The sequence below is a fragment of the Pyrus communis genome, chromosome 7 (assembly GCF_963583255.1).
Source record: "Pyrus communis chromosome 7, drPyrComm1.1, whole genome shotgun sequence".
Lineage (NCBI taxonomy): Eukaryota > Viridiplantae > Streptophyta > Magnoliopsida > Rosales > Rosaceae > Pyrus > Pyrus communis.
Window position 1 is genome coordinate 10,165,333 of NC_084809.1, and position 8,796 is coordinate 10,174,128.

Below are 8,796 nucleotides of genomic sequence, written 5' to 3' on the forward strand. Positions count from 1 at the left end.
TTAAAATATTCAAGCAAACATTCTGAGTCGCCCTTTTAAGGAATCCCAATGCACTTTCTCATTATCAAATTGTTACAATTAAACAAAATTTAGTTTTTGAGACCTTCATGCTTCTGTGGTAAAGTATGAGAAGATTTGAGATGGCTATAGTCCTGCGGAATGCATTTGATTTATCAATTTTGCTTCAGAAAGCTCTATTAATCGTCATGACCTCAATAAATGGGAACTTGATGTCGAAACAAGAACATGACTATGTTCAGCAACAAAATTTGTCACAACAAGCTTCCTTTCTAAGTTAAGTTTGATTTCAAGCATTACCTTACATCCACATCTTGTTTATTCTCTTTTCTTCTTTGGAGTTCTTATTTATTTATTTATTTATTTTATTATATATATAAACCTTCACAAGAACAACAAAATTGTTTTTTCTTTAGCACACCTAACCTGTCCTTATTCTCTCTATTCTTTCTCATGCTAAATCCAAGCCTTCTACCATATGCATTGTAGTAATTATATGCATCATCCTCATTATCAAAAGTCATCCCAAGAGAAATATCACCAACTTTGCTTGTAAATTCTCCTTTTTCTTCATTTTGATCCAAGATTTCAAAGGTTTTGGAATCTGAATCTAAGTGTATACAATCAATTGATTCTTTGGCATCACTGGAAGATGGAGTATGAAACTCATCATTTTGGTGTTCCATCTGTATAAGTATCAAATTACTTAATATTGAATTAAATTAACACCCTATAATAATCCTAAAAAGCATATATATGGACACCATATAATAATCATAAAAAGCATATATTTTGACACCCTATAATAATCCTAAGAAAAGCATATATATTGACATCCTATAATCCATGATGGAACATAATTTAAAGTATTTATGATGAAGATGAAGATGTAGACTCTGGGCAGTACTATCCCGTTAGGTTACCCCACCACCGCCTCATCCTTAACACGAAATGGGTGTTCGATGCCCATCCTTACCTATAATAATCCTAAAAAGCAAATAAATGGGAATTGCGTACCTTTTTGTAGTCGGAGAAAAATAGCAGATGGAAAACCCCCCAATCTTTTAGTGTGGGTGAGCAAAAATGCACCCATTTTTATTCATTGATTTTTGGATTAAGTACTTAAAACCCCCCAATCTTTTAGTGTCATTCTAAATTTTTCTCAACTTTTTTAAACATTCCAAATAAGTACTCACCCTATTGAAAATGTAATATCCTTTAAGCCGTAGTTAATTTATTCTGTTAAATATACATGTGGCAACAACCGATCCCAATCTTTAGCTTACTTGGACACCATAATAATAATAATAATAATAATAATAATAACAACAACAACAACAACAACAACAACAACAACAACTTTAAAAAAGACATGAAGATGAAAATGAATACACAAATTCACAAATAAAATGGAAAAAAAAAAATGAAGATTGGGAAATATCAAGCCCACACCACCTCCAAACTCAACCCATGACCACTAAAACCCCCAACTTTTATATTCAAAATCCACCAACTGGGTATATCATGATCAACATTAATATTAGTTGCATCAAAATTTAAATTATATATATATATATATATATATATATATATATATTATATAATATGGAACCCAATGATCAAACGAGTATTGAATTGAATAAAATATGAACTAAAATTGAAATTACATTAAGATGGCAATCTCCTAACAAAGAAGAGGATTAAGAATTCATATAAGATTTCAAAGAGCTTGTTTCTGCTCTTGTGATTTTTTCATCGCCAATGCTCAGCTTGTAAAACTTCCAGTTCTTCTTTATGGGTAGTAAAGATGGTGTTGAGAGCATTATGTTAGTCCATATCATTTCAGCAACCTCATGACCTTCTTCTTGATGTTGGCGACTTAAGCTTTAGGGTGGAGTTAAGAGTTGTGCGTTGGGTATGGAGGTGATGGCCTAATAGGGGTGATGGGAATCAATAGTTGGTGGAGGTCAAGCTTCCATGACATTCTATTGATTTTGGAAACTAAATAAAACCTAGTTAATTTAACATAAATTTAATTGGGGCTTAACGAATGTGACATTTTCAATAAGTTAGGTACTTATTTGGAATATTTAAAAGGGTTGAGACAAATTTGAAATGACAATAAAAGGTTGGGGGGGTTTTAGGTACTTAATCTTGATTTCTTTTTATTTATTCATGAAATGGCTAGAAATACACAGGGATACAGAGGGACAGAAGATGACTGCGTGAAAATCATGTTCCTTTATACACACACACACACACACACACACACACACACACACACATATGCATATACATACATATATATATATATATTAAAAAAAAAAAACCAACTGTGATAAATCAAAGGCATGTTAAAATCCAATAAATAGTATGTACATGCAAGAAGAAGAAATAATAACCAATAAAGCAAGTAAACAAAAATGATAGCATAAATCAATTAGAATGAAAGACTCCAAATTAGAATAAAATTAGGTCGATAATGCTTAATATCTATTGCATATGGCATAAGATAATGGTGGGGTGGTGTTAGCAAAATGCAAGTGACAAATGTATTTCATTGGAGTGAGTTATTATATATGTGAGGTTTTTATTTGGAAATTGATATTACATGTACCCCTTTTTGGCAAACCATGCGAATGAGGGCATCTGCCATGACAAACTAGTCATGTTTGTCGTGTTCGAATCGTGTTTGTTGTGTTCGTGTAATACCTGTTATCTTAATGGGTCGTGTTGTGTCACACCCATTATTTTAAAGGATAAAATGACCCGGCCCATTAAGAGAAATATTTTTTTTCTTTCTAAATTTGCAAATGTTAGATTGCCACGTAAATATTAATTCAAAACATAAAAACACAATTGTCATTAAGTGTTATATATATCTACATACTCCATAACAAGAACCTAATAAAAAGGTATCTATACACTACTAGTCTACTACAAAATATCAAATATGCAAGGATATGCAAAATGAAGGAGTATTTCTTTTCAAGGTTGTGAAACCTTTCTAAGAAGTTAAAACCTTCACAATGAAACTCAAAGATTGCATGTTATTCTTTTTACAAAATCCTTCTAGTTTCATTGATCATCATGGAGAAATTGTATTGGAACTTTGGCTTGATCTATTGTCTTCAAGAGTTATATTGATGATGTTTTCAGTAAGGCTTTCCACATCAGAACTCTCTTCCACATAAACCAAGTATAGAAAAAGCAAACATTATAAATCATTCAAATTATGAGAAGTTTACCAAATATAATTATAAAAGGAATAAAACAATAATACTATACCATATAAAAATATCTTACCTCATTTTCCAAATAGCTAATCTCGTGTGCACAACAAAGCTTGAAATGTTTATGACAACAATAAACTACGTTACTAGTCTAGTCTACCCCCAATACTAAATGCAAAATTTGACGCAATAGTTGAATGGAAATTGTTAACACATCTCCTGTTAACTGAGAAAATATTAGATAATGAAACGCCCGATTTGTCACTAAGAAAGAACATCTATGTCTAATTTTCTAACTATTTTTTATCCTCCAAATACTTCGGCAATTCTTTTTTTTTTTTTTTTTTCAATCGAACTTGAACCATTGTAATTATTATCAAAATTCTACATTATAAAAAATAAAAAGAAAACATAATAAGAATCATGCATCATGCCAATTTCAAATGTAATATCAACACTTTTTACAATACTAGCTATATGTATAAAGTAAAACAAAAACAAACTTAGGTTACCTGAAAGGGGCATTTTGATATAGATGCCTCAAATTTGAATTTTTTTAATCAAACATCTTTGACTTTTAAACTTTTGATCAAATATTTTTCTACTAATTTTTAATTAAAAATTATGATTTTTATTGTATTTAATTAACCAACTAGTTCAGAAAATAATATCACAAATATTCTAAAATCACCACAAACATACTATCTTATCTTATCATAATTCGTTCAAAGTGAATTTTTCTTATTCAAATAATTTGTTGTTTTAAATTCTAAAAACACATAAACATCCTATTAACATACAATTACGAAATATAACATGCACATATATTAAATATAACGTACTAAACAAATATATTAAATATAACGTACCAATCATTTGGTATGTTATTGGTACGTTATATAAATTTAATCTGCATACGTATTAGTATTTTGGTACGTTATAAAATATTGCTTTTGGTACGTTATGCAATTCTTTATTTAGTACGTACCAAGTTATTAGTACGTTGGATTATCCTTATTTTGGTACGTACAAAACTTATGATACGTTATGTGTAAGTTGTGTAACCCAAAAAAAAAAAAAGATAACTTTTCACATTAAAACATTGCACTAAAAAATATTTTGTCAACTCTTAATAATTAATTATTGGAATAAGGACTCATTTTAAATAAAAATGTGAAAAGTAGTTGTTAAAAAATTCAAATTTATTTTCAGTTGCATGAAATTAGGCAGTCTAGTCTACATCTCAATGTTAATTATAAACGAACTCTTGTTTTTTTTCTAATCTATATAAAATGTTGAGTTGGAAATTGGAAAAACTATATTTCATCCAATTAATCTTGAACCCCAGTAGATATAATTGAATCCTTAAATTGAGGACGGGATGAGATTCCATAAAAATAGCAATAAATCAATGAATATTATTGAGTGCATTTTTTTTACATAGAAATGGATTTAAAAAATTTTATAAAATACTTAAATTAAGAATATACCTGGAATATAAGTTTAATTAAAAGTAAAAGCATTTTAATCAAAAGTTGAAAAGTAACAGATGTTTAATTTAGAAAAATCTAAAATGAGGTATCTAATTCTAATTTATCCTACCTGAAATAGAACATCTTCACCTTTTGTTTGATGATTAGGCACCGAGTGCACTGGAGTATTTGAATTATCAAGACGAGAAATACTAAATTAATACTTTTAGAGGTATAAAATCCTACTAGTGTTAAGTATAGTATTATGCTTCATGGTATTAAATTATTAATTTAATATTTTTTAATTGTGTGATGGGTTACTTGACACACCCCGTCCCGAAGGAGGGCATGCTGGCCGTCACGTGAGAGTGACGTAACCATTTGCACAGTTCGGAAGCTTTAAAATATACAACTTCTAAGATGAAACACCCGAAGGTGAGTCCTCATTTTTGGCCATTCTGTCAGAACACCGTTGAATTTCCTCGTAGTCACCACACCTTTTCAATTCTTGAACCTGGAGGGGCGCAAAACAAAGTTGAGTGGGTCAGCAAAACGTACGTATTCAAAACCTTCTTTTCTCTTTGAATATACTAACCCCTCGCCGTAAAACAAATATAGTTTCCCAGAAAATAAACATATATACGTATGTATAGATATGTCAATCATGCTCCATGATATACCATTCATGCTCACGATATGCCATTCATGCTTGAGAATATGCCACAACAGAATCTCATAATCAAATATAAATGCTCAAGCGTAATTCACATCAATAACATATAATCTAGTAGCCGGGAGTCACCTAACGTGACCTGTACGGCTGCATCTAGAGCTCCAATCTCAACTCAATATCTGAATCTGCACACGAGTCGGAACCACCTAATGTGGTCTGTACGACAGGACTGGGTGTAATATATACGCTCTAGTGCTACGATCACGTGAAGACTGTGCGAATAATCGCGGGTCACCTACGAGTCGGAACCACCTAATGTGGTCTGTACGACAAGGCTTGCACCTAACTTGGATCCAAGGCGAGCGTGTGGTGCTGGTGAACATCACGTGAAGGACTGTGCCCTGGCCCTGGGCGGGAGCACTAACACCGGGGTGCAGATTATGAGCTCTCTAAACATCTCAACTACTACTATTGCATACAAACATGAATACCACTTACCTGGCACTTACCTGGGCCTCCTCAGCACCATGCAACAGTATGCATAATTATGGTAATGCACATATTAAAATATGATGCATATATGACAGGATATATAATTCGTATTTCTTTTAAAATACGTTTTCTGGGAAATACGTCAAGCATACGTATATATATATATACTGAAAAATAACTGCCCACTCACATATCACATCGACGTCTCGTAGGTCCCTGAGCCTCCCCTAGATTGGTTACATTCTTCCTCTGTATAATTTTCACCTATACAAAAAGTAACCAAATTGACGTTATTTAACGCGCATACACCAAACATTCGTCCATAACTTTCTCATACGTTACTCAATTTGGGTGTATGAATATACCACGGTGATCTACACGACGTCACGAACGCGTGACAATTTTCAGAACTCAATTTGGAGCTCTCACGCGCCCCCACGCGCACTGTTCACGCGCTGCCCACGCGCGCGTCTTCTTCCTCGCGTCGCCGGACTGGTTTCGCCGGAGATGGTGTTTTGCCGGAATTTCTGGGTAAATTTCAAAGTGTCATAACTTCTTCATTTCTTAACCATTTTCGACGTACTATATATCAAAATGAAGGTATTGACGAGACGAACACATCCATACCTTTCTTGACCCCTAACTCGCCGTGGTTTCGCCGGAAAAAGCCCCGACAGCTCCGGCCAACTTTGAACACGACGATCCCGACGTCCAAACTTCTCCAACGAAGTACTCCGAGGCTCCTTGGGACCTCACTAACACATCTACAAGCTTCAAAAGTCCAAAAACTAACTAGATTAATCTTTCATGAACAGTACTCGAAATCGGAATACCTCGAATCGACACGAAAACGAAGGATTTCTCACCTGAAAATGGTATGGTTGCACTCGTACGAGCTTCACGAGTTCGATGGTGTCCTTAGTTTCTTCGATCCATCAAGGTTTGGGTGATTTGTGTGTTGTCCGTACGTTTTTGAAGAAAGAAGAAGGAAGAACGGAGCTTGGGAGAGAGAGAGAGAGAGAGAAGAGACAGAAAAGAGACAGAGGGAGAGGAAAACACGGGAGAGTGAAACGGGGTGTATGAGTGTGTGTGTGGTCCTACAACACCACACAACACAAAACTACACGTAAAATAACGAACTAGGGGTAAAATTTGTAATTTCAAATGTACGTTTCAATATTTCCGGGACGGGATGTCACAACCTACCCTCCTTAATAGAATTTCGTCCCGAAATTCAAAACAACCAATCAACAACCCCTAGTGGTCAAAGAACAATCTAGAATACAAATTCCTCGTCTGATCTTCTGTCTCCCATGTAGCTTCCTCGACTGACTGATTTCTCCACAAATTCTTTACCAATTACACTGTCTTAATTCTCAATACATTCTTTTTTCCAATCCAAAGTCGTCCTTGGTTCCTCAACCAGTCTAATCCGGATTAATTTTCAATAGTTGCATCGGAACTCCATGTGACGAATCTGCCACCTAGTGACAACGCATCGAAATATAATACATTATGCACCTTAGCCAATTCTGAAGACATCACCACTTGTATGCAACTTCATCGATTCCTTTAGTGGTCAAAAACGGTCTGATGTGTTTAAGACTTATTTTGTCTCCTTTCCAAATCTCACTATTTCTTTTCGTGATGAAATTTCTAAAAATGTTGAATCATGAAACACATCATGCTCTTACAATAACTCTGGAAGTAATTCAAGCAACTTCACCTACTCTTCGATGATCACATAAAGTCCGAGGTACTTAGGACTTAATTTGCTTTCCTTTCCAAGCCGTATCATACTTTTCTAAAGTGAAAACTTCAAAATTATAAGATCATCTACGTTAAACACTCGATTAGTGACATGTTCAACTATTAATCTCTTTTGCCAGTCCTGGCTACTCTCAGGTTAAACTTAATCACCTGAATACTTTGAGAAGACTCATCCATAGTTTCAGGGCCTACCAAAACTCTTTCATGATCGAATCTTCTCTATCCAGAAGTATTTCTTCCACAATTCAACAAAAATCGACACATTTCATGGTCCTTATGGCGTTACTTTGGAAACTGTGCAACCAACATACTTAAGAAATTCAGCAGTTCCGTAACCCAAATCTCTTCTCCATAAAACATATAAGTACTGTTGTACTGTGGTTGTTACTCAACACTGGAGTAAATGTACTAACTTGGTACATTGATCAACTATCACTTCAAGTTCAATCATAACCATCATATTCTCGAACTCAGCAATCTTTCTTTTTCCCTTCTTTCTTTGCCTTGGTTAATTCTTAATTTTCTTCGTTAACCATTTAAGTCTTGAGTACGACCTTACTAAAAAGACTTAACTTGAAAATTAGCAATTACAACTTCTTCTCAAACTTCCATTCTCAACTTTACTTCAGTTGATTTCTAATCCACAAGAAGACAATCTTGGCAAGCGTGCCAGACATCAACTCTTACCACCGTCTTTTCACCAAGTGCATCAGCTAGAACAATTTTACGATCACCCTGGTCGTACAATCATGTTCATTAAACAATTCAATCCACCTTCGCTGCCTCATAACAAAATCCTTCCAAGTAATGGATATTGGAGACTTTTTGGATTCGTAAAAATCTTGCATTCTTACCAAATATAATGTCTTCATAACTTCACAGCAAGAATGGTAATCATGACTTCCAAATCACCAGTAGGGTAATTCATTTCATGAGGTTCCTTTCGTCGTGAAACGTATGTAATCACCCTAACATTTGCATCAACATGCATCCAATACCATTCAAGAAACATCACTAAAATTTTATGATTACCACTATTCTCTGGGAATACTAAATTACGTGCATGAGTGAGGAAATGCTTCAGTTGTTGAATCCTTTGCTCACAATTTCCTTCCCACTCATACATAACCTCTTTTCT